Below are 24,801 nucleotides of genomic sequence, written 5' to 3' on the forward strand. Positions count from 1 at the left end.
TTTAAGGAACAGCTTAAAAAGAGAATCCTATTGTGATTTCTTTATAATGGGTGTGTTCCTTACCTTATCCTAGTGTCTAAACTCTTCTCCATGGCTGGATCCCCAAATAATATTCCTTTACGTGCTAAGGGGTATCTAGAGAGTGGGATAGGTTTAATAACTACCCTAACGCTAACGCGTACCCTAACGCTAACCCCTACCCTAACCCTAACACTTACCCTAATCCTAACCCGTACCCTAAACCGAGCCCTAACCCTAACACTAACCCTAACCCTAACCCTAACCCACACCCTACGCCGTACCCGAACCCCTCACCGAACCCGTACCCTAAGTCGTACCCTAAGCTGAACCCTAAGCCTAACCCTAACCCTAGGCTACCCTGGACTGCTTCTGTCTCCAATATATTTCCTAAGCACTAGTGTTTTAAGGAACAGCTGAAAAAGAGAATCCTAATGTGATTTCTTTATAATGGGTGTGTTCCTTACCTTATCCTAGTGTCTAAACTCTTCTCCATGGCTGGACCCCCAAATAATATTCCTTTACGTGCTAAGGGGTATCTAGAGAGTGGGATAGGTTTAATAACTACCCTAACACTAACGCGTACCCTAACCCTAACCCCTACCCTAACCCTAACACGTAACCTAACCATAAGCCGTTCCCTAAACCGAGTCCTAACCCTAACACTAACCCGAACCCTAACCCATACCCTACGCCGTACCCGAACCCCTCCCCGAACCCGTACCCTAAGCCGTACCCTAAGCCTAACCCTAAGCCTAACCCTAACCCTAGGCTACCCTTGACTGCTTCTGCCTCCCATAGATTTCCTAAGCACTAGTGTTTTAAGGAAAAGCTTAAAAAGAGAATCCTAATGTGATTTCTTTATAATGGGTGTGTTCCTTATCTTATCCTAGTGTCTAAACTCTTCTCCATGGCTGGACCCCCAAATAATATTCCTTTACGTGCTAAGGGGTATCTAGAGAGTGGGATAGGTTTAATAACTACCCTAACCCTAACGCGTACCCTAACCCTAACCCCTACCCTAACCCTAACACGTACCCTAACCATAACCCGTTCCGTAAACCGAGCCCTAACCCTAACACTAACCCTAACCCTAACCCTAACCCATACCCTATGCTGTACCCGAACCCCTCCCCGAACCCATACACTAAGCGGTACCCTAAGCCTAACCCTAAGCCTAACCCTAACCCTAGTCTACCCTTGACTGCTTCTGCCTCCCATAGATTTCCTAAGCACTAGTGTTTTAAGGAACAGCTTAAAAAGGGAATCCTAATGTGATTTCTTTATAATGGGTGTGTTCCTTATCTTATCCTAGTGTCTAAACTCTTCTCCATGGCTGGACCCCCAAATATTATTCCTTTACGTGCTAAGGGGTATCTAGAGAGTGGGATAGGTTTAATAACTACCCTAACCCTAATGCGTACCCTAACCCTAACCCCTACCCTAACCCTAACACGTACCCTAATCCTAACCCGTACCCTAAACCGAGCCCTAACCCTAACACTAACCCTAACCCTAACCCTAACCCATACCCTACGCTGTACCCGAACCCGTACACTAAGCGGTACCCTAAGCCTAACCCTAAGCCTAAACCTAAGCCTAACCCTAACCCTAGGCTACCCCTGACTGCTTCTGCCTCCCATAGATTTCCTAAGCACTAGTGTTTTAAGAAACAGCTTAAAAAGAGAATCCTAATGTGATTTCTTTATAATGGGTGTGTTCCTTATCTTATCCTAGTGTCTAAACTCTTCTCCATGGCTGGACCCCCAAATACTATTCCTTTACGTGCTAAGGGGTATCTAGAGAGTGGGATAGGTTTAATAACGACCCTAACCCTAATGCGTACCCTAACCCTAACCCCTACCCTAACCCTAACACGTACCCTAATCCTAACCCGTACCCTAAACCAAGCCCTAACCCTAACACTAACCCTAACCCTAACCCTAAGCCATACCATAAGCCGTACCCGAACACCTCCCCAAACTCGTACCCTAAGCCGTACCCTAAGCCTAACCCTAAGCCTAACCCTAACCCTAGGCTACCCTTGACTGCTTCTGCCTCCAATAGATTTCCTAAGCACTAGTGTTTTAAGGAACAGCTTAAAAAGAGAATCCTATTGTGATTTCTTTATAATGGGTGTGTTCCTTACCTTATCCTAGTGTCTAAACTCTTCTCCATGGCTGGATCCCCAAATAATATTCCTTTACGTGCTAAGGGGTATCTAGAGAGTGGGATAGGTTTAATAACTACCCTAACGCTAACGCGTACCCTAACGCTAACCCCTACCCTAACCCTAACACTTACCCTAATCCTAACCCGTACCCTAAACCGAGCCCTAACCCTAACACTAACCCTAACCCTAACCCTAACCCATACCCTACGCCGTACCCGAACCCCTCCCCGAAGCCGTACCCTAAGCCGTACCCTAAGCCTAACCCTAAGCCTAACCCTAACCCTAGGCTACCCTTGACTGCTTCTGCCTCCCATGGATTTCCTAAGCACTAGTGTTTTAAGGAAAAGCTTAAAAAGAGAATCCTAATGTGATTTCTTTATAATGGGTGTGTTCCTTATCTTATCCTAGTGTCTAAACTCTTCTCCATGGCTGGACCCCCAAATAATATTCCTTTACGTGCTAAGGGGTATCTAGAGAGTGGGATAGGTTTAATAACTACCCTAACCCTAACGCGTACCCTAACCCTAACCCCTACCCTAACCCTAACACGTACCCTAACCATAACCCGTTCCGTAAACCGAGCCCTAACCCTAACACTAACCCTAACCCTAACCCTAACCCATACCCTATGCTGTACCCGAACCCCTCCCCGAACCCATACACTAAGCGGTACCCTAAGCCTAACCCTAAGCCTAACCCTAACCCTAGTCTACCCTTGACTGCTTCTGCCTCCCATAGATTTCCTAAGCACTAGTGTTTTAAGGAACAGCTTAAAAAGAGAATCCTAATGTGATTTCTTTATAATGGGTGTGTTCCTTATCTTATCCTAGTGTCTAAACTCTTCTCCATGGCTGGACCCCCAAATACTATTCCTTTACGTGCTAAGGGGTATCTAGAGAGTGGGATAGGTTTAATAACGACCCTAACCCTAATGCGTACCCTAACCCTAACCCCTACCCTAACCCTAACACGTACCCTAATCCTAACCCGTACCCTAAACCAAGCCCTAACCCTAACACTAACCCTAACCCTAACCCTAAGCCATACCATAAGCCGTACCCGAACACCTCCCCAAACTCGTACCCTAAGCCGTACCCTAAGCCTAACCCTAAGCCTAACCCTAACCCTAGGCTACCCTTGACTGCTTCTGCCTCCAATAGATTTCCTAAGCACTAGTGTTTTAAGGAACAGCTTAAAAAGAGAATCCTATTGTGATTTCTTTATAATGGGTGTGTTCCTTACCTTATCCTAGTGTCTAAACTCTTCTCCATGGCTGGATCCCCAAATAATATTCCTTTACGTGCTAAGGGGTATCTAGAGAGTGGGATAGGTTTAATAACTACCCTAACGCTAACGCGTACCCTAACGCTAACCCCTACCCTAACCCTAACACTTACCCTAATCCTAACCCGTACCCTAAACCGAGCCCTACCCCTAACACTAACCCTAACCCTAACCCTAACCCATACCCTACGCCGTACCCGAACCCCTCCCCGAAGCCGTACCCTAAGCCGTACCCTAAGCCTAACCCTAAGCCTAACCCTAACCCTAGGCTACCCTTGACTGCTTCTGCCTCCCATGGATTTCCTAAGCACTAGTGTTTTAAGGAAAAGCTTAAAAAGAGAATCCTAATGTGATTTCTTTATAATGGGTGTGTTCCTTATCTTATCCTAGTGTCTAAACTCTTCTCCATGGCTGGACCCCCAAATAATATTCCTTTACGTGCTAAGGGGTATCTAGAGAGTGGGATAGGTTTAATAACTACCCTAACCCTAACGCGTACCCTAACCCTAACCCCTACCCTAACCCTAACACGTACCCTAACCATAACCCGTTCCGTAAACCGAGCCCTAACCCTAACACTAACCCTAACCCTAACCCTAACCCATACCCTATGCTGTACCCGAACCCCTCCCCGAACCCATACACTAAGCGGTACCCTAAGCCTAACCCTAAGCCTAACCCTAACCCTAGTCTACCCTTGACTGCTTCTGCCTCCCATAGATTTCCTAAGCACTAGTGTTTTAAGGAACAGCTTAAAAAGAGAATCCTAATGTGATTTCTTTATAATGGGTGTGTTCCTTATCTTATCCTAGTGTCTAAACTCTTCTCCATGGCTGGACCCCCAAATACTATTCCTTTACGTGCTAAGGGGTATCTAGAGAGTGGGATAGGTTTAATAACTACCCTAACGCTAACGCGTACCCTAACCCTAACCCCGACCCTAACCCTAACACGTACCCTAAACCTAACCCGTACCCTAAACCGAGCCCTAACCCTAACACTAACCCTAACCCTAACCCTAAGCCATACCATAAGCCGTACCAGAACACCTCCCCAAACCCGTACCCTAAGCCGTACCCTAAGCCTAACCCTAAGGCTAACCCTAACCCTAGGCTACCCTTGACTGCTTCTGCCTCCAATAGATTTCCTAAGCACTAGTGTTTTAAGGAACAGCTGAAAAAGAGAATCCTAATGTGATTTCTTTATAATGGGTGTGTTCCTTACCTTATCCTAGTGTCTAAACTCTTCTCCATGGCTGGATCCCCAAATAATATTCCTTTACGTGCTAAGGGGTATCTAGAGAGTGGGATAGGTTTAATAACTACCCTAACGCTAACGCGTACCCTAACGCTAACCCCTACCCTAACCCTAACACTTACCCTAATCCTAACCCGTACCCTAAACCGAGCCCTAACCCTAACACTAACCCTAACCCTAACCCTAACCCATACCCTACGCCGTACCCGAACCCCTCACCGAACCCGTACCCTAAGTCGTATCCTAAGCTGAACCCTAAGCCTAACCCTAACCCTAGGCTACCCTTGACTGCTTCTGTCTCCAATATATTTCCTAAGCACTAGTGTTTTAAGGAACAGCTGAAAAAGAGAATCCTAATGTGATTTCTTTATAATGGGTGTGTTCCTTATCTTATCCTAGTGTCTAAACTCTTCTCCATGTCTGGACCCCCAAATAATATTCCTTTACGTGCTAAGGGGTATCTAGAGAGTGGGATAGGTTTAATAACTACCCTAACACTAACGCGTACCCTAACCCTAACCCCTACCCTAACCCTAACACGTAACGTAACCATAACCCGTTCCCTAAACCGAGCCCTAACCCTAACACTAACCCGAATCCCTAACCCATACCCTACGCCGTACCCGAACCCCTCCCCGAACCCGTACCCTAAGCCGTACCCTAAGCCTAACCCTAAGCCTAACCCTAACCCTAGGCTACCCTTGACTCCTTCTGCCTCCCATAGATTTCCTAAGCACTAGTGTTTTAAGGAAAAGCTTAAAAAGAGAATCCTAATGTGATTTCTTTATAATGGGTGTGTTCCTTATCTTATCCTAGTGTCTAAACTCTTCTCCATGGCTGGACCCCCAAATAATATTCCTTTACGTGCTAAGGGGTATCTAGAGAGTGGGATAGGTTTAATAACTACCCTAACCCTAACGCGTACCCTAACCTTAACCCCTACCCTAACCCTAACACGTATCCTAACCCTAACCCGTTCCGTAAACCGAGCCCTAACCCTAACACTAACCCTAACCCTAACCCTAACCCATACCCTATGCTGTACCCAAACCCCTCCCCGAACCCATACACTAAGCGGTACCCTAAGCCTAACCCTAAGCCTAACCCTAACCCTAGTCTACCCTTGACTGCTTCTGCCTCCCATAGATTTCCTAAGCACTAGTGTTTTAAGGAACAGCTTAAAAAGGGAATCCTAATGTGATTTCTTTATAATGGGTGTGTTCCTTATCTTATCCTAGTGTCTAAACTCTTCTCCATGGCTGGACCCCCAAATAATATTCCTTTACGTGCTAAGGGGTATCTAGAGAGTGGGATAGGTTTAATAACTACCCTAACGCTAACGCGTACCCTAACCCTAACCCCGACCCTAACCCTAACACGTACCCTAAACCTAACCCGTACCCTAAACCGAGCCCTAACCCTAACACTAACCCTAACCCTAACCCTAAGCCATACCATAAGCCGTACCCGAACACCTCCCCAAACCCGTACCCTAAGCCGTACCCTAACCCTAACCCTAACCCTAACCCATACCCTACGCCGTACCAGAACCCCTCACTGAACCCGTACCCTAAGTCGTACCCTAAGCTGAACCCTAAGCCTAACCCTAACCCTAGGCTACCCTTGACTGCTTCTGTCTCCAATATATTTCCTAAGCACTACTGTTTTAAGGAACAGCTGAAAAAGAGAATCCTAATGTGATTTCTTTATAATGGGTGTGTTCCTTATCTTATCCTAGTGTCTAAACTCTTCTCCATGGCTGGACCCCCAAATAATATTCCTTTACGTGCTAAGGGGTATCTAGAGAGTGGGATAGGTTTAATAACTACCCTAACACTAACGCGTACCCTAACCCTAACCCCTACCCTAACCCTAACACGTAACCTAACCATAACCCGTTCCCTAAACCGAGCCCTAACCCTAACACTAACCCGAACCCTAACCCATAACCTACGCCGTACCCGAACCCCTCCCCGAACCCGTACCCTAAGCCGTACCCTAAGCCTAACCCTAAGCCTAACCCTAACCCTAGGCTACCCTTGACTGCTTCTGCCTCCCATAGATTTCCTAAGCACTAGTGTTTTAAGGAAAAGCTTAAAAAGAGAATCCTAATGTGATTTCTTTATAATGGGTGTGTTCCTTATCTTATCCTAGTGTCTAAACTCTTCTCCATGGCTGGACCCCCAAATAATATTCCTTTACGTGCTAAGGGGTATCTAGAGAGTGGGATAGGTTTAATAACTACCCTAACCCTAACGCGTACCCTAACCCTAACCCCTACCCTAACCCTAACACGTACCCTAACCATAACCCGTTCCGTAAACCGAGCCCTAACCCTAACACTAACCCTAACCCTAACCCTAACCCATACCCTATGCTGTACCCGAACCCCTCCCCGAACCCATACACTAAGCGGTACCCTAAGCCTAACCCTAAGCCTAACCCTAACCCTAGTCTACCCTTGACTGCTTCTGCCTCCCATAGATTTCCTAAGCACTAGTGTTTTAAGGAACAGCTTAAAAAGAGAATCCTAATGTGATTTCTTTATAATGGGTGTGTTCCTTATCTTATCCTAGTGTCTAAACTCTTCTCCATGGCTGGACCCCCAAATACTATTCCTTTACGTGCTAAGGGGTATCTAGAGAGTGGGATAGGTTTAATAACTACCCTAACGCTAACGCGTACCCTAACCCTAACCCCGACCCTAACCCTAACACGTACCCTAAACCTAACCCGTACCCTAAACCGAGCCCTAACCCTAACACTAACCCTAACCCTAACCCTAAGCCATACCATAAGCCGTACCAGAACACCTCCCCAAACCCGTACCCTAAGCCGTACCCTAAGCCTAACCCTAAGGCTAACCCTAACCCTAGGCTACCCTTGACTGCTTCTGCCTCCAATAGATTTCCTAAGCACTAGTGTTTTAAGGAACAGCTGAAAAAGAGAATCCTAATGTGATTTCTTTATAATGGGTGTGTTCCTTACCTTATCCTAGTGTCTAAACTCTTCTCCATGGCTGGATCCCCAAATAATATTCCTTTACGTGCTAAGGGGTATCTAGAGAGTGGGATAGGTTTAATAACTACCCTAACGCTAACGCGTACCCTAACGCTAACCCCTACCCTAACCCTAACACTTACCCTAATCCTAACCCGTACCCTAAACCGAGCCCTAACCCTAACACTAACCCTAACCCTAACCCTAACCCATACCCTACGCCGTACCCGAACCCCTCACCGAACCCGTACCCTAAGTCGTATCCTAAGCTGAACCCTAAGCCTAACCCTAACCCTAGGCTACCCTTGACTGCTTCTGTCTCCAATATATTTCCTAAGCACTAGTGTTTTAAGGAACAGCTGAAAAAGAGAATCCTAATGTGATTTCTTTATAATGGGTGTGTTCCTTATCTTATCCTAGTGTCTAAACTCTTCTCCATGTCTGGACCCCCAAATAATATTCCTTTACGTGCTAAGGGGTATCTAGAGAGTGGGATAGGTTTAATAACTACCCTAACACTAACGCGTACCCTAACCCTAACCCCTACCCTAACCCTAACACGTAACGTAACCATAACCCGTTCCCTAAACCGAGCCCTAACCCTAACACTAACCCGAATCCCTAACCCATACCCTACGCCGTACCCGAACCCCTCCCCGAACCCGTACCCTAAGCCGTACCCTAAGCCTAACCCTAAGCCTAACCCTAACCCTAGGCTACCCTTGACTGCTTCTGCCTCCCATAGATTTCCTAAGCACTAGTGTTTTAAGGAAAAGCTTAAAAAGAGAATCCTAATGTGATTTCTTTATAATGGGTGTGTTCCTTATCTTATCCTAGTGTCTAAACTCTTCTCCATGGCTGGACCCCCAAATAATATTCCTTTACGTGCTAAGGGGTATCTAGAGAGTGGGATAGGTTTAATAACTACCCTAACCCTAACGCGTACCCTAACCTTAACCCCTACCCTAACCCTAACACGTATCCTAACCCTAACCCGTTCCGTAAACCGAGCCCTAACCCTAACACTAACCCTAACCCTAACCCTAACCCATACCCTATGCTGTACCCAAACCCCTCCCCGAACCCATACACTAAGCGGTACCCTAAGCCTAACCCTAAGCCTAACCCTAACCCTAGTCTACCCTTGACTGCTTCTGCCTCCCATAGATTTCCTAAGCACTAGTGTTTTAAGGAACAGCTTAAAAAGGGAATCCTAATGTGATTTCTTTATAATGGGTGTGTTCCTTATCTTATCCTAGTGTCTAAACTCTTCTCCATGGCTGGACCCCCAAATAATATTCCTTTACGTGCTAAGGGGTATCTAGAGAGTGGGATAGGTTTAATAACTACCCTAACGCTAACGCGTACCCTAACCCTAACCCCGACCCTAACCCTAACACGTACCCTAAACCTAACCCGTACCCTAAACCGAGCCCTAACCCTAACACTAACCCTAACCCTAACCCTAAGCCATACCATAAGCCGTACCCGAACACCTCCCCAAACCCGTACCCTAAGCCGTACCCTAACCCTAACCCTAACCCTAACCCATACCCTACGCCGTACCAGAACCCCTCACTGAACCCGTACCCTAAGTCGTACCCTAAGCTGAACCCTAAGCCTAACCCTAACCCTAGGCTACCCTTGACTGCTTCTGTCTCCAATATATTTCCTAAGCACTACTGTTTTAAGGAACAGCTGAAAAAGAGAATCCTAATGTGATTTCTTTATAATGGGTGTGTTCCTTATCTTATCCTAGTGTCTAAACTCTTCTCCATGGCTGGACCCCCAAATAATATTCCTTTACGTGCTAAGGGGTATCTAGAGAGTGGGATAGGTTTAATAACTACCCTAACACTAACGCGTACCCTAACCCTAACCCCTACCCTAACCCTAACACGTAACCTAACCATAACCCGTTCCCTAAACCGAGCCCTAACCCTAACACTAACCCGAACCCTAACCCATAACCTACGCCGTACCCGAACCCCTCCCCGAACCCGTACCCTAAGCCGTACCCTAAGCCTAACCCTAAGCCTAACCCTAACCCTAGGCTACCCTTGACTGCTTCTGCCTCCCATAGATTTCCTAAGCACTAGTGTTTTAAGGAAAAGCTTAAAAAGAGAATCCTAATGTGATTTCTTTATAATGGGTGTGTTCCTTATCTTATCCTAGTGTCTAAACTCTTCTCCATGGCTGGACCCCCAAATAATATTCCTTTACGTGCTAAGGGGTATCTAGAGAGTGGGATAGGTTTAATAACTACCCTAACCCTAACGCGTACCCTAACCCTAACCCCTACCCTAACCCTAACACGTACCCTAACCATAACCCGTTCCGTAAACCGAGCCCTAACCCTAACACTAACCCTAACCCTAACCCTAACCCATACCCTATGCTGTACTCGAACCCCTCCCCGAACCCATACACTAAGCGGTACCCTAAGCCTAACCCTAAGCCTAACCCTAACCCTAGTCTACCCTTGACTGCTTCTGCCTCCCATAGATTTCCTAAGCACTAGTGTTTTAAGGAACAGCTTAAAAAGGGAATCCTAATGTGATTTCTTTATAATGGGTGTGTTCCTTATCTTATCCTAGTGTCTAAACTCTTCTCCATGGCTGGACCACGAAATAATATTCCTTTACGTGCTAAGGGGTATCTAGAGAGTTGGATAGGTTTAATAACTACCCTAACCCCAACGCGTACCCTAACACTAACCCGTAACCTAACCCTAACACGTATCCTAATCCTAACCCTTAACCTAAACCGAGCCCTAACCCTAACACTAACGCTAACATTAACCCTAACCCATACCCTACGCCATACCCGAACCCCTCCCCGAACCTGTACCCTAAGCCGTACCCTAAGCCTAACCCTAACCCTAGGCTACCCTTGACTGCTTCTGCCTCCAATAGATTTCCTAAGCACTAGTGTTTTAAGGAACAGCTGAAAAAGAGAATCCTAATGTGATTTCTTTATAATGGGTGTGTTCCTTATCTTATCCTAGTGTCTAAACTCTTCTCCATGGCTGGACCCCCAAATAATATTCCTTTACGTACTAAGGGGTATCTAGAGAGTGGGATAGGTTTAATAACTACCCTAACCCTAATGCGTACCCTAAACCTAACCCCTACCCTAACCCTAACACGTACCCTAATCCTAACCCGTACCCTAAACCGAGCCCTAACCCTAACACTAACCGTAACCCTAACCCTAACCCATACCCTACGCCGTACCCGAACCCCTTCCCGAACCCGTACCCTAAGCCTAACCCTAAGCCTAACCCTAACCCTAGGCTAACCTTGACTGCTTCTGCCTCCCATAGATTTCCTAAGCACTAGTGTTTTAAGGAACAGCTTAAAAAGAGAATCCTAATGTGATTTCTTTATAATGGGTGTGTTCCTTATCTTATCCTAGTGTCTAAACTCTTCTCCATGGCTGGACCACGAAATAATATTCCTTTACGTGCTAAGGGGTATCTAGAGAGTGGGATAGGTTTAATAACTACCCTAACGCTAACGCGTACCCTAACCCTAACCCCTACCCTAACACTAACACGTACCCTAAACCTAACCCGTACCCTAAACCGAGCCCTAACCCTAACACTAACCCTAACCCTAACAGTAACCCATACCCTACGCTGTACGCGAACCCCTCCCCGAACCCGTACCCTAAGCCGTACCCTAAGCCTAACCCTAAGCCTAACCCTAACCCTAGGCTACCCTTGAATGCTTCTGCCTCCAATAGATTTCCTAAGCACTAGTGTTTTAAGGAACAGCTGAAAAAGAGAATCCTAATGTGATTTCTTTATAATGGGTGTGTTCCTTATCTTATCCTAGTGTCTAAACTCTTCTCCATGGCTGGACCACGAAATAATATTCCTTTACGTGCTAAGGGGTATCTAGAGAGTGGGATAGGTTTAATAACTACCCTAACCCTAACGCGTACCCTAACCCTAACCCCTACCCTAACCCTAACACGTACCCTAACCATAACCCGTTCCGTAAACCGAGCCCTAACCCTAACACTAACCCTAACCCTAACCCTAACCCATACCCTATGCTGTACCCGAACCCCTCCCCGAACCCATACACTAAGCGGTACCCTAAGCCTAACCCTAAGCCTAACCCTAACCCTAGTCTACCCTTGACTGCTTCTGCCTCCCATAGATTTCCTAAGCACTAGTGTTTTAAGGAACAGCTTAAAAAGGGAATCCTAATGTGATTTCTTTATAATGGGTGTGTTCCTTATCTTATCCTAGTGTCTAAACTCTTCTCCATGGCTGGACCACGAAATAATATTCCTTTACGTGCTAAGGGGTATCTAGAGAGTTGGATAGGTTTAATAACTACCCTAACCCCAACGCGTACCCTAACACTAACCCGTAACCTAACCCTAACACGTATCCTAATCCTAACCCTTAACCTAAACCGAGCCCTAACCCTAACACTAACGCTAACATTAACCCTAACCCATACCCTACGCCATACCCGAACCCCTCCCCGAACCCGTACCCTAAGCCGTACCCTAAGCCTAACCCTAACCCTAGGCTACCCTTGACTGCTTCTGCCTCCAATAGATTTCCTAAGCACTAGTGTTTTAAGGAACAGCTGAAAAAGAGAATCCTAATGTGATTTCTTTATAATGGGTGTGTTCCTTATCTTATCCTAGTGTCTAAACTCTTCTCCATGGCTGGACCCCCAAATAATATTCCTTTACGTACTAAGGGGTATCTAGAGAGTGGGATAGGTTTAATAACTACCCTAACCCTAATGCGTACCCTAAACCTAACCCCTACCCTAACCCTAACACGTACCCTAATCCTAACCCGTACCCTAAACCGAGCCCTAACCCTAACACTAACCGTAACCCTAACCCTAACCCATACCCTACGCCGTACCCGAACCCCTTCCCGAACCCGTACCCTAAGCCTAACCCTAAGCCTAACCCTAACCCTAGGCTAAACTTGACTGCTTCTGCCTCCCATAGATTTCCTAAGCACTAGTGTTTTAAGGAACAGCTTAAAAAGAGAATCCTAATGTGATTTCTTTATAATGGGTGTGTTCCTTATCTTATCCTAGTGTCTAAACTCTTCTCCATGGCTGGACCACGAAATAATATTCCTTTACGTGCTAAGGGGTATCTAGAGAGTGGGATAGGTTTAATAACTACCCTAACCCTAACGCGTACCCTAACCCTAACCCCTACCCTAACCCTAACACGTACCCTAACCATAACCCGTTCCGTAAACCGAGCCCTAACCCTAACACTAACCCTAACCCTAACCCTAACCCATACCCTATGCTGTACTCGAACCCCTCCCCGAACCCATACACTAAGCGGTACCCTAAGCCTAACCCTAAGCCTAACCCTAACCCTAGTCTACCCTTGACTGCTTCTGCCTCCCATAGATTTCCTAAGCACTAGTGTTTTAAGGAACAGCTTAAAAAGGGAATCCTAATGTGATTTCTTTATAATGGGTGTGTTCCTTATCTTATCCTAGTGTCTAAACTCTTCTCCATGGCTGGACCACGAAATAATATTCCTTTACGTGCTAAGGGGTATCTAGAGAGTTGGATAGGTTTAATAACTACCCTAACCCCAACGCGTACCCTAACACTAACCCGTAACCTAACCCTAACACGTATCCTAATCCTAACCCTTAACCTAAACCGAGCCCTAACCCTAACACTAACGCTAACATTAACCCTAACCCATACCCTACGCCATACCCGAACCCCTCCCCGAACCTGTACCCTAAGCCGTACCCTAAGCCTAACCCTAACCCTAGGCTACCCTTGACTGCTTCTGCCTCCAATAGATTTCCTAAGCACTAGTGTTTTAAGGAACAGCTGAAAAAGAGAATCCTAATGTGATTTCTTTATAATGGGTGTGTTCCTTATCTTATCCTAGTGTCTAAACTCTTCTCCATGGCTGGACCCCCAAATAATATTCCTTTACGTACTAAGGGGTATCTAGAGAGTGGGATAGGTTTAATAACTACCCTAACCCTAATGCGTACCCTAAACCTAACCCCTACCCTAACCCTAACACGTACCCTAATCCTAACCCGTACCCTAAACCGAGCCCTAACCCTAACACTAACCGTAACCCTAACCCTAACCCATACCCTACGCCGTACCCGAACCCCTTCCCGAACCCGTACCCTAAGCCTAACCCTAAGCCTAACCCTAACCCTAGGCTAACCTTGACTGCTTCTGCCTCCCATAGATTTCCTAAGCACTAGTGTTTTAAGGAACAGCTTAAAAAGAGAATCCTAATGTGATTTCTTTATAATGGGTGTGTTCCTTATCTTATCCTAGTGTCTAAACTCTTCTCCATGGCTGGACCACGAAATAATATTCCTTTACGTGCTAAGGGGTATCTAGAGAGTGGGATAGGTTTAATAACTACCCTAACGCTAACGCGTACCCTAACCCTAACCCCTACCCTAACACTAACACGTACCCTAAACCTAACCCGTACCCTAAACCGAGCCCTAACCCTAACACTAACCCTAACCCTAACAGTAACCCATACCCTACGCTGTACGCGAACCCCTCCCCGAACCCGTACCCTAAGCCGTACCCTAAGCCTAACCCTAAGCCTAACCCTAACCCTAGGCTACCCTTGAATGCTTCTGCCTCCAATAGATTTCCTAAGCACTAGTGTTTTAAGGAACAGCTGAAAAAGAGAATCCTAATGTGATTTCTTTATAATGGGTGTGTTCCTTATCTTATCCTAGTGTCTAAACTCTTCTCCATGGCTGGACCACGAAATAATATTCCTTTACGTGCTAAGGGGTATCTAGAGAGTGGGATAGGTTTAATAACTACCCTAACCCTAACGCGTACCCTAACCCTAACCCCTACCCTAACCCTAACACGTACCCTAACCATAACCCGTTCCGTAAACCGAGCCCTAACCCTAACACTAACCCTAACCCTAACCCTAACCCATACCCTATGCTGTACCCGAACCCCTCCCCGAACCCATACACTAAGCGGTACCCTAAGCCTAACCCTAAGCCTAACCCTAACCCTAGTCTACCCTTGACTGCTTCTGCCTCCCATAGATTTCCTAAGCACTAGTGTTTTAAGGAACAGCTTAAAAAGGGAATCCTAATGTGATTTCTTTATAATGGGTGTGTTCCTTATCTTATCCTAGTGTCTAAACTCTTCTCCATGGCTGGACCACGAAATAATATTCCTTTACGTGCTAAGGGGTATCTAGAGAGTTGGATAGGTTTAATAACTACCCTAACCCCAACGCGTACCCTAACACTAACCCGTAACCTAACCCTAACACGTATCCTAATCCTAACCCTTAACCTAAACCGAGCCCTAACCCTAACACTAACGCTAACATTAACCCTAACCCATACCCTACGCCATACCCGAACCCCTCCCCGAACCCGTACCCTAAGCCGTACCCTAAGCCTAACCCTAACCCTAGGCTACCCTTGACTGCTTCTGCCTCCAATAGATTTCCTAAGCACTAGTGTTTTAAGGAACAGCTGAAAAAGAGAATCCTAATGTGATTTCTTTATAATGGGTGTGTTCCTTATCTTATCCTAGTGTCTAAACTCTTCTCCATGGCTGGACCACGAAATAATATTCCTTTACGTGCTAAGGGGTATCTAGAGAGTGGGATAGGTTTAATAACTACCCTAACGCTAACGCGTACCCTAACCCTAACCCCTACCCTAACACTAACACGTACCCTAAACCTAACCCGTACCCTAAACCGAGCCCTAACCCTAACACTAACCCTAACCCTAACAGTAACCCATACCCTACGCTGTACGCGAACCCCTCCCCGAACCCGTACCCTAAGCCGTACCCTAAGCCTAACCCTAAGCCTAACCCTAACCCTAGGCTACCCTTGAATGCTTCTGCCTCCAATAGATTTCCTAAGCACTAGTGTTTTAAGGAACAGCTGAAAAAGAGAATCCTAATGTGATTTCTTTATAATGGGGGTGTTCCTTATCTTATCCTAGTGTCTAAACTCTTCTCCATGGCTGGACCCCCAAAATAATATTCCTTTACGTGCTAAGGGGTATCTAGAGAGTGGGATAGGTTTAATAACTACCCTAACCCTAACGCGTACCCTAAACCTAACCCCTACCCTAACCCTAACACGTACCCTTACCATAACACGTTCCGTAAACCGAGCCCTAACCCTAACACTAACCCTAACCCTAACCCTAACCCATACCCTACGCTGTACCCGAACCCCTCCCCGAACCCATACACTAAGCGGTACCCTAAGCCTAACCCTAAGCCTAACCCTAACCCTAGTCTACCCTTGACTGCTTCTGCCTCCCATAGATTTCCTAAGCACTAGTGTTTTAAGGAACAGCTTAAAAAGAGAATCCTAATGTGATTTCTTTATAATGGGTGTGTTCCTTATCTTATCCTAGTGTCTAAACTCTTCTCCATGGCTGGACCACGAAATAATATTCCTTTACGTGCTAAGGGGTATCTAGAGAGTTGGATAGGTTTAATAACTACCCTAACCCCAACGCGTACCCTAACACTAACCCGTAACCTAACCCTAACACGTATCCTAATCCTAACCCTTAACCTAAACCGAGCCCTAACCCTAACACTAACGCTAACATTAACCCTAACCCATACCCTACGCCATACCCGAACCCCTCCCCGAACCCGTACCCTAAGCCGTACCCTAAGCCTAACCCTAACCCTAGGATACCCTTGACTGCTTCTGCCTCCAATAGATTTCCTAAGCACTAGTGTTTTAAGGAACAGCTGAAAAAGAGAATCCTAATGTGATTTCTTTATAATGGGTGTGTTCCTTATCTTATCCTAGTGTCTAAACTCTTCTCCATGGCTGGACCCCCAAATAATATTCCTTTACATACTAAGGGGTATCTAGAGAGTGGGATAGGTTTAATAACTACCCTAACCCTAATGCGTACCCTAAACCTAACCCCTACCCTAACCCTAACACGTACCCTAATCCTAACCCGTACCCTAAACCGAGCCCTAACCCTAACACTAACCGTAACCCTAACCCTAACCCATACCCTACGCCGTACCCGAACCCCTTCCCGAAACCGTACCCTAAGCCTAACCCTAAGCCTAACCCTAACCCTAGGCTAACCTTGACTGCTTCTGCCTCCCATAGATTTCCTAAGCACTAGTGTTTTAAGGAACAGCTTAAAAAGAGAATCCTAATGTGATTTCTTTATAATGGGTGTGTTCCTTATCTTATCCTAGTGTCTAAACTCTTCTCCATGGCTGGACCACGAAATAATATTCCTTTACGTGCTAAGGGGTATCTAGAGAGTGGGATAGGTTTAATAACTACCCTAACGCTAACGCGTACCCTAACCCTAACCCCTACCCTAACACTAACACGTACCCTAAACCTAACCCGTACCCTAAACCGAGCCCTAACCCTAACACTAACCCTAACCCTAACAGTAACCCATACCCTACGCTGTACGCGAACCCCTCCCCGAACCCGTACCCTAAGCCGTACCCTAAGCCTAACCCTAAGCCTAACCCTAACCCTAGGCTACCCTTGAATGCTTCTGCCTCCAATAGATTTCCTAAGCACTAGTGTTTTAAGGAACAGCTGAAAAAGAGAATCCTAATGTGATTTCTTTATAATGGGTGTGTTCCTTATCTTATCCTAGTGTCTAAACTCTTCTCCATGGCTGGACCACGAAATAATATTCCTTTACGTGCTAAGGGGTATCTAGAGAGTGGGATAGGTTTAATAACTACCCTAACCCTAACGCGTACCCTAACCCTAACCCCTACCCTAACCCTAACACGTACCCTAACCATAACCCGTTCCGTAAACCGAGCCCTAACCCTAACACTAACCCTAACCCTAACCCTAACCCATACCCTATGCTGTACCCGAACCCCTCCCCGAACCCATACACTAAGCGGTACCCTAAGCCTAACCCTAAGCCTAACCCTAACCCTAGTCTACCCTTGACTGCTTCTGCCTCCCATAGATTTCCTAAGCACTAGTGTTTTAAGGAACAGCTTAAAAAGGGAATCCTAATGTGATTTCTTTATAATGGGTGTGTTCCTTATCTTATCCTAGTGTCTAAACTCTTCTCCATGGCTGGACCACGAAATAATATTCCTTTACGTGCTAAGGGGTATCTAGAGAGTTGGATAGGTTTAATAACTACCCTAACCCCAACGCGTACCCTAACACTAACCCGTAACCTAACCCTAACACGTATCCTAATCCTAACCCTTAACCTAAACCGAGCCCTAACCCTAACACTAACGCTAACATTAACCCTAACCCATACCCTACGCCATACCCGAACCCCTCCCCGAACCCGTACCCTAAGCCGTACCCTAAGCCTAACCCTAACCCTAGGCTACCCTTGACTGCTTCTGCCTCCAATAGATTTCTTAAGCACTAGTGTTTTAAGGAACAGCTGAAAAAGAGAATCCTAATGTGATTTCTTTATAATGGGTGTGTTCCTTATCTTATCCTAGTGTCTAAACTCTTCTCCATGGCTGGACCACGAAATAATATTTCTTTACGTGCTAAGGGGTATCTAGAGAGTGGGATAGGTTTAATAACTACCCTCACGCTAACGCGTACCCTAACCCTAACCCCTACCCTAACACTAACACGTACCCTAAACCTAACCCGTACCCTAAACCGAGCCCTAACCCTAACACTAACCCTAACCCTAACAGTAACCCATACCCTACGCTGTACGCGAACCCCTCCCCGAACCCGTACCCTAAGCCGTACCCTAAGCCTAACCCTAAGCCTAACCCTAACCCTAGGCTACCCTTGACTGCTTCTGTCTCCAATAGATTTCCTAAGCACTAGTGTTTTAAGGAACAGCTGAAAAAGAGAATCCTAATGTGATTTCTTTATAATGGGGGTGTTCCTTATCTTATCCTAGTGTCTAAACTCTTCTCCATGGCTGGACCCCCAAAATAATATTCCTTTACGTGCTAAGGGGTATCTAGAGAGTGGGATAGGTTTAATAACTACCCTAACCCTAACGCGTACCCTAAACCTAACCCCTACCCTAACCCTAACACGTACCCTTACCATAACACGTTCCGTAAACCGAGCCCTAACCCTAACACTAACCCTAACCCTAACCCTAACCCATACCCTACGCTGTACCCGAACCCCTCCCCGAACCCATACACTAAGCGGTACCCTAAGCCTAACCCTAAGCCTAACCCTAACCCTAGTCTACCCTTGACTGCTTCTGCCTCCCATAGATTTCCTAAGCACTAGTGTTTTAAGGAACAGCTTAAAAAGAGAATCCTAATGTGATTTCTTTATAATGGGTGTGTTCCTTATCTTATCCTAGTGTCTAAACTCTTCTCCATGGCTGGACCACGAAATAATATTCCTTTACGTGCTAAGGGGTATCTAGAGAGTGGGATAGGTTTAATAACTACCCTAACCCCAATGCGTACCCTAACCCTAACCCCTAACCTAACCCTAACACGTACCCGAATCCCAACCCGTAACCTAAACCGATCCCTAACCCTAACACTTACCCTAACCGTAACCCTAACCCATACCCTACGCCATACCCGAACCCCTCCCCGAACCCGTACCCTAAGCCGTACCCTAAGCCTAACCCTAAGCCTAACCCTAACCCTAGGCTACCCTTGACTGCTTCTGCCTCCAATAGATTTCCTAAGCACTAGTGTTTTAAGGAACAGCTGAAAAAGAGAATCCTAATGTGATTTCTTTATAATGGGTGTGTTCCTTATCTTATCCTAGTGTCTAACCTCTTCTCCATGGCTGGACCCCCAAATAATATTCCTTTACGTGCTAAGGGGTATCTAGAGAGTGGGATAGGTTTAATAACTACCCTAACCCTAACGCGTACCCTAACCCTAACCCCTACCCTAACCCTAACATGTACCCTAACCATACCCCGTTCCGTAAACCGAGCCCTAACCCTAACCCTAACCCATATCCTACGCTGTACCCGAACCCCTCCCCGAACCCATACACTAAGCGGTACCCTAAGCCTAACCCTAAGCCTAACCCTCACCTTAGGCTACCCTTGACTGCTTCTGCCTCCCATAGATTTCCTAAGCACTAGTGTTTTAAGGAACAGCTTAAAAAGAGAATGCTAACGTGATTTCTTTATAATGGGTGTGTTCCTTATCTTATCCTAGTGTCTAAACTCTTCTCCATGGCTGGACCACGAAATAATATTCCTTTACTTGCTAAGGGGTATCTAGAGAGTGGGATAGGTTTAATAACTACCCTAACCCCAACGCGTACCCTAACCCTAACCCCTAACCTAACCCTAACAGGTACCCTAATCCTAACCCGTACCCTAAACCGAGCCCTAACCCTAACACTAACCCTAACCCTAACCCTAAACCATACCCTACGCCACACCCGAACCCCTCCCCGAACCCGTACCCTAAGCCGTACCCTAAGCCTAACCCTAAGCCTAACCCTAACCCTAGGCTACACTTGACTGCTTCTGCCTCCAATAGATTTCCTAAGCACTAGTGTTTTAAGGAACAGCTGAAAAAGAGAATCCTAATGTGATTTCTTTATAATGGGTGTGTTCCTTATCTTATCTTAGTGTCTAAACTCTTCTCCATGGCTGGACCCCCAAATAATATTCCTTTACGTGCTAAGGGGTATCTAGAGAGTGGGATAGGTTTAATAACTACCCTAACCCTAACGCGTACCCTCACCCTAACCCCTACCCTAACCCTAACACGTAACCTAACCATAACCCGTTCCCTAAACCGAGCCCTAACCCTAACACTAACCCTAACCCTAACCCTAACCCATACCCTACGCCGTACACGAACCCCTCCCCGAACCCGTACCCTAAGCCGTACCCTAAGCCTAACCCTAAGCCTAACCCTAAACCTAGGCTACCCTTGACTGCTTCTGCCTCCAATAGATTTCCTAAGCACTAGTGTTTTAAGGAACAGCTTAAAAAGAGAATCCTAATGTGATTTCTTTATAATGGGTGTGTTCCTTATCTTATCCTAGTGTCTAAACTCTTCTCCATGGCTGGACCCCCAAATAATATTCCTTTACGTGCTAAGGGGTATCTAGAGAGTGGGATAGGTTTAATAACTACCCTAACGCTAACGCGTACCCTAACCCTAACCCGTACCCTAACCCTAACACGTACCCTAAACCTAACCCGTACCCTAAACCGAGCCCTAACCCTAACACTAACCCTAACCCTAACAGTAACCCATACCCTACGCTGTACCCGAACCCCTCCCCGAACCCGTACCCTAAGCCGTACCCTAAGCCTAACCCTAAGCCTAACCCTAACCCTAGGCTACCCTTGACTGCTTCTGCCTCCCATAGATTTCCTAAGCACTAGTGTTTTAAGGAAAAGCTTAAAAAGAGTATCCTAATGTGATTTCTTTATAATGGGTGTGTTCCTTATCTTATCCTAGTGTCTAAACTCTTCTCCATGGCTGGACCCCCAAATAATATTCCTTTACGTGCTAAGGGGTATCTAGAGAGTGGGATAGGTTTAATAACTACCCTAACCCTAACGCGTACCCTAACCCTAACCCCTACCCTAACCCTAACACGTACCCTAACCATAACCCGTTCCGTAAACCGAGCCCTAACCCTAACACTAACCCTAACCCTAACCCTAACCCATACCCTATGCTGTACCCGAACCCCTCCCCGAACCCATACACTAAGCGGTACCCTAAGCCTAACCCTAAGCCTAACCTTAACCCTAGTCTACCCTTGACTGCTTCTGCCTCCCATAGATTTCCTAAGCACTAGTGTTTTAAGGAACAGCTTAAAAAGGGAATCCTAATGTGATTTCTTTATAATGGGTGTGTTCCTTATCTTATCCTAGTGTCTAAACTCTTCTCCATGGCTGGACCACGAAATAATATTCCTTTACGTGCTAAGGGGTATCTAGAGAGTTGGAAAGGTTTAATGACTACCCTAACCCCAACGCGTACCCTAACACTAACCCGTAACCTAACCCTAACACGTATCCTAATCCTAACCCTTAACCTAAACCGAGCCCTAACCCTAACACTAACGCTAACATTAACCCTAACCCATACCCTACGCCATACCCGAACCCCTCCCCGAACCCGTACCCTAAGCCGTACCCTAAGCCTAACTCTAACCCTAGGCTACCCTTGACTGCTTCTGCCTCCAATAGATTTCCTAAGCACTAGTGTTTTAAGGAACAGCTGAAAAAGAGAATGCTAATGTGATTTCTTTATAATGGGTGTGTTCCTTATCTTATCCTAGTGTCTAAACTCTTCTCCATGGCTGGACCCCCAAATAATATTCCTTTACGTGCTAAGGGGTATCTAGAGAGTGGGATAGGTTTAATAACTACCCAAACCCTAATGCGTACCCTAAACCTAACCCCTACCCTAACCCTAACACGTACCCTAATCCTAACCCGTACCCTAAACCGAGCCCTAACCCTAACACTAACCGTAACCCTAACCCTAACCCATACCCTACGCCGTACCCGAACCCCTCCCCGAACCCGTACCCTAAGCCTAACCCTAAGCCTAACCCTAACCCTAGGCTAACCTTGACTGCTTCTGCCTCCCATAGATTTCCTAAGCACTAGTGTTTTAAGGAACAGCTTAAAAAGAGAATCCTAATGTGATTTCTTTATAATGGGTGTGTTCCTTATCTTATCCTAGTGTCTAAACTCTTCTCCATGGCTGGACCCCCAAATAATATTCCTTTACGTGCTAAGGGGTATCTAGAGAGTGGGATAGGTTTAATAACTACCCTAACGCTAACGCGTACCCTAACCCTAACCCCTACCCTAACACTAACACGTACCCTAAACCTAACCCGTACCCTAAACCGAGCCCTAACCCTAACACTAACCCTAACCCTAACAGTAACCCATACCCTACGCTGTACGCGAACCCCTCCCCGAACCCGTACCCTAAGCCGTACCCTAAGCCTAACCCTAAGCCTAACCCTAACCCTAGGCTACCCTTGAATGCTTCTGCCTCCAATAGATTTCCTAAGCACTAGTGTTTTAAGGAACAGCTGAAAAAGAGAATCCTAATGTGATTTCTTTATAATGGGGGTGTTCCTTATCTTATCCTAGTGTCTAAACTCTTCTCCATGGCTGGACCCCCAAAATAATATTCCTTTACGTGCTAAGGGGTATCTAGAGAGTGGGATAGGTTTAATAACTACCCTAACCCTAACGCGTACCCTAAACCTAACCCCTACCCTAACCCTAACACGTACCCTTACCATAACACGTTCCGTAAACCGAGCCCTAACCCTAACACTAACCCTAACCCTAACCCTAACCCATACCCTACGCTGTACCCGAACCCCTCCCCGAACCCATACACTAAGCGTTACCCTAAGCCTAACCCTAAGCCTAACCCTAACCCTAGTCTACCCTTGACTGCTTCTGCCTCCCATAGATTTCCTAAGCACTAGTGTTTTAAGGAACAGCTTAAAAAGAGAATCCTAATGTGATTTCTTTATAATGGGTGTGTTCCTTATCTTATCCTAGTGTCTAAACTCTTCTCCATGGCTGGACCACGAAATAATATTCCTTTACGTGCTAAGGGGTATCTAGAGAGTGGGATAGGTTTAATAACTACCCTAACCCCAATGCGTACCCTAACCCTAACCCCTAACCTAACCCTAACACGTACCCGAATCCCAACCCGTAACCTAAACCGATCCCTAACCCTAACACTTACCCTAACCGTAACCCTAACCCATACCCTACGCCATACCCGAACCCCTCCCCGAACCCGTACCCTAAGCCGTACCCTAAGCCTAACCCTAAGCCTAACCCTAACCCTAGGCTACCCTTGACTGCTTCTGCCTCCAATAGATTTCCTAAGCACTAGTGTTTTAAGGAACAGCTGAAAAAGAGAATCCTAATGTGATTTCTTTATAATGGGTGTGTTCCTTATCTTATCCTAGTGTCTAACCTCTTCTCCATGGCTGGACCCCCAAATAATATTCCTTTACGTGCTAAGGGGTATCTAGAGAGTGGGATAGGTTTAATAACTACCCTAACCCTAACGCGTACCCTAACCCTAACCCCTACCCTAACCCTAACATGTACCCTAACCATACCCCGTTCCGTAAACCGAGCCCTAACCCTAACCCTAACCCATACCCTACGCTGTACCCGAACCCCTCCCCGAACCCATACACTAAGCGGTACCCTAAGCCTAACCCTAAGCCTAACCCTCACCTTAGGCTACCCTTGACTGCTTCTGCCTCCCATAGATTTCCTAAGCACTAGTGTTTTAAGGAACAGCTTAAAAAGAGAATGCTAATGTGATTTCTTTATAATGGGTGTGTTCCTTATCTTATCCTAGTGTCTAAACTCTTCTCCATGGCTGGACCACGAAATAATATTCCTTTACATGCTAAGGGGTATCTAGAGAGTGGGATAGGTTTAATAACTACCCTAACCCCAACGCGTACCCTAACCCTAACCCCTAACCTAACCCTAACAGGTACCCTAATCCTAACCCGTACCCTAAACCGAGCCCTAACCCTAACACTAACCCTAACCCTAACCCTAAACCATACCCTACGCCACACCCGAACCCCTCCCCGAACCCGTACCCTAAGCCGTACCCTAAGCCTAACCCTAAGCCTAACCCTAACCCTAGGCTACACTTGACTGCTTCTGCCTCCAATAGATTTCCTAAGCACTAGTGTTTTAAGGAACAGCTGAAAAAGAGAATCCTAATGTGATTTCTTTATAATGGGTGTGTTCCTTATCTTATCTTAGTGTCTAAACTCTTCTCCATGGCTGGACCCCCAAATAATATTCCTTTACGTGCTAAGGGGTATCTAGAGAGTGGGATAGGTTTAATAACTACCCTAACCCTAACGCGTACCCTCACCCTAACCCCTACCCTAACCCTAACACGTAACCTAACCATAACCCGTTCCCTAAACCGAGCCCTAACCCTAACACTAACCCTAACCCTAACCCTAACCCATACCCTACGCCGTACACGAACCCCTCCCCGAACCCGTACCCTAAGCCGTACCCTAAGCCTAACCCTAAGCCTAACCCTAAACCTAGG

At 46.2% G+C, this 24,801-nt stretch overlaps 1 long non-coding RNA gene across 2 annotated transcripts in view; it reads left to right on the forward strand.

Moving 5' to 3' along the window:
• LOC309628131 overlaps positions 1 to 18,369 on the forward strand; it is a 421,265-nt gene extending 402,896 nt beyond the window's left edge. For both annotated transcript variants that reach the window (XR_014244192.1, XR_014244193.1), the window contains exon 2: positions 18,307 to 18,369. This is a non-coding gene — a long non-coding RNA (uncharacterized lncRNA). The remainder of the gene's footprint in view (positions 1 to 18,306) is intronic.
• The last annotated feature ends 6,432 nt before the right edge of the window (positions 18,370 to 24,801 follow it).

The sequence above is a fragment of the Balaenoptera borealis genome, assembly GCF_965194805.1.
Source record: "Balaenoptera borealis genome assembly, chromosome: 4".
Classification (NCBI taxonomy): Eukaryota; Metazoa; Chordata; class Mammalia; order Artiodactyla; family Balaenopteridae; genus Balaenoptera; species Balaenoptera borealis.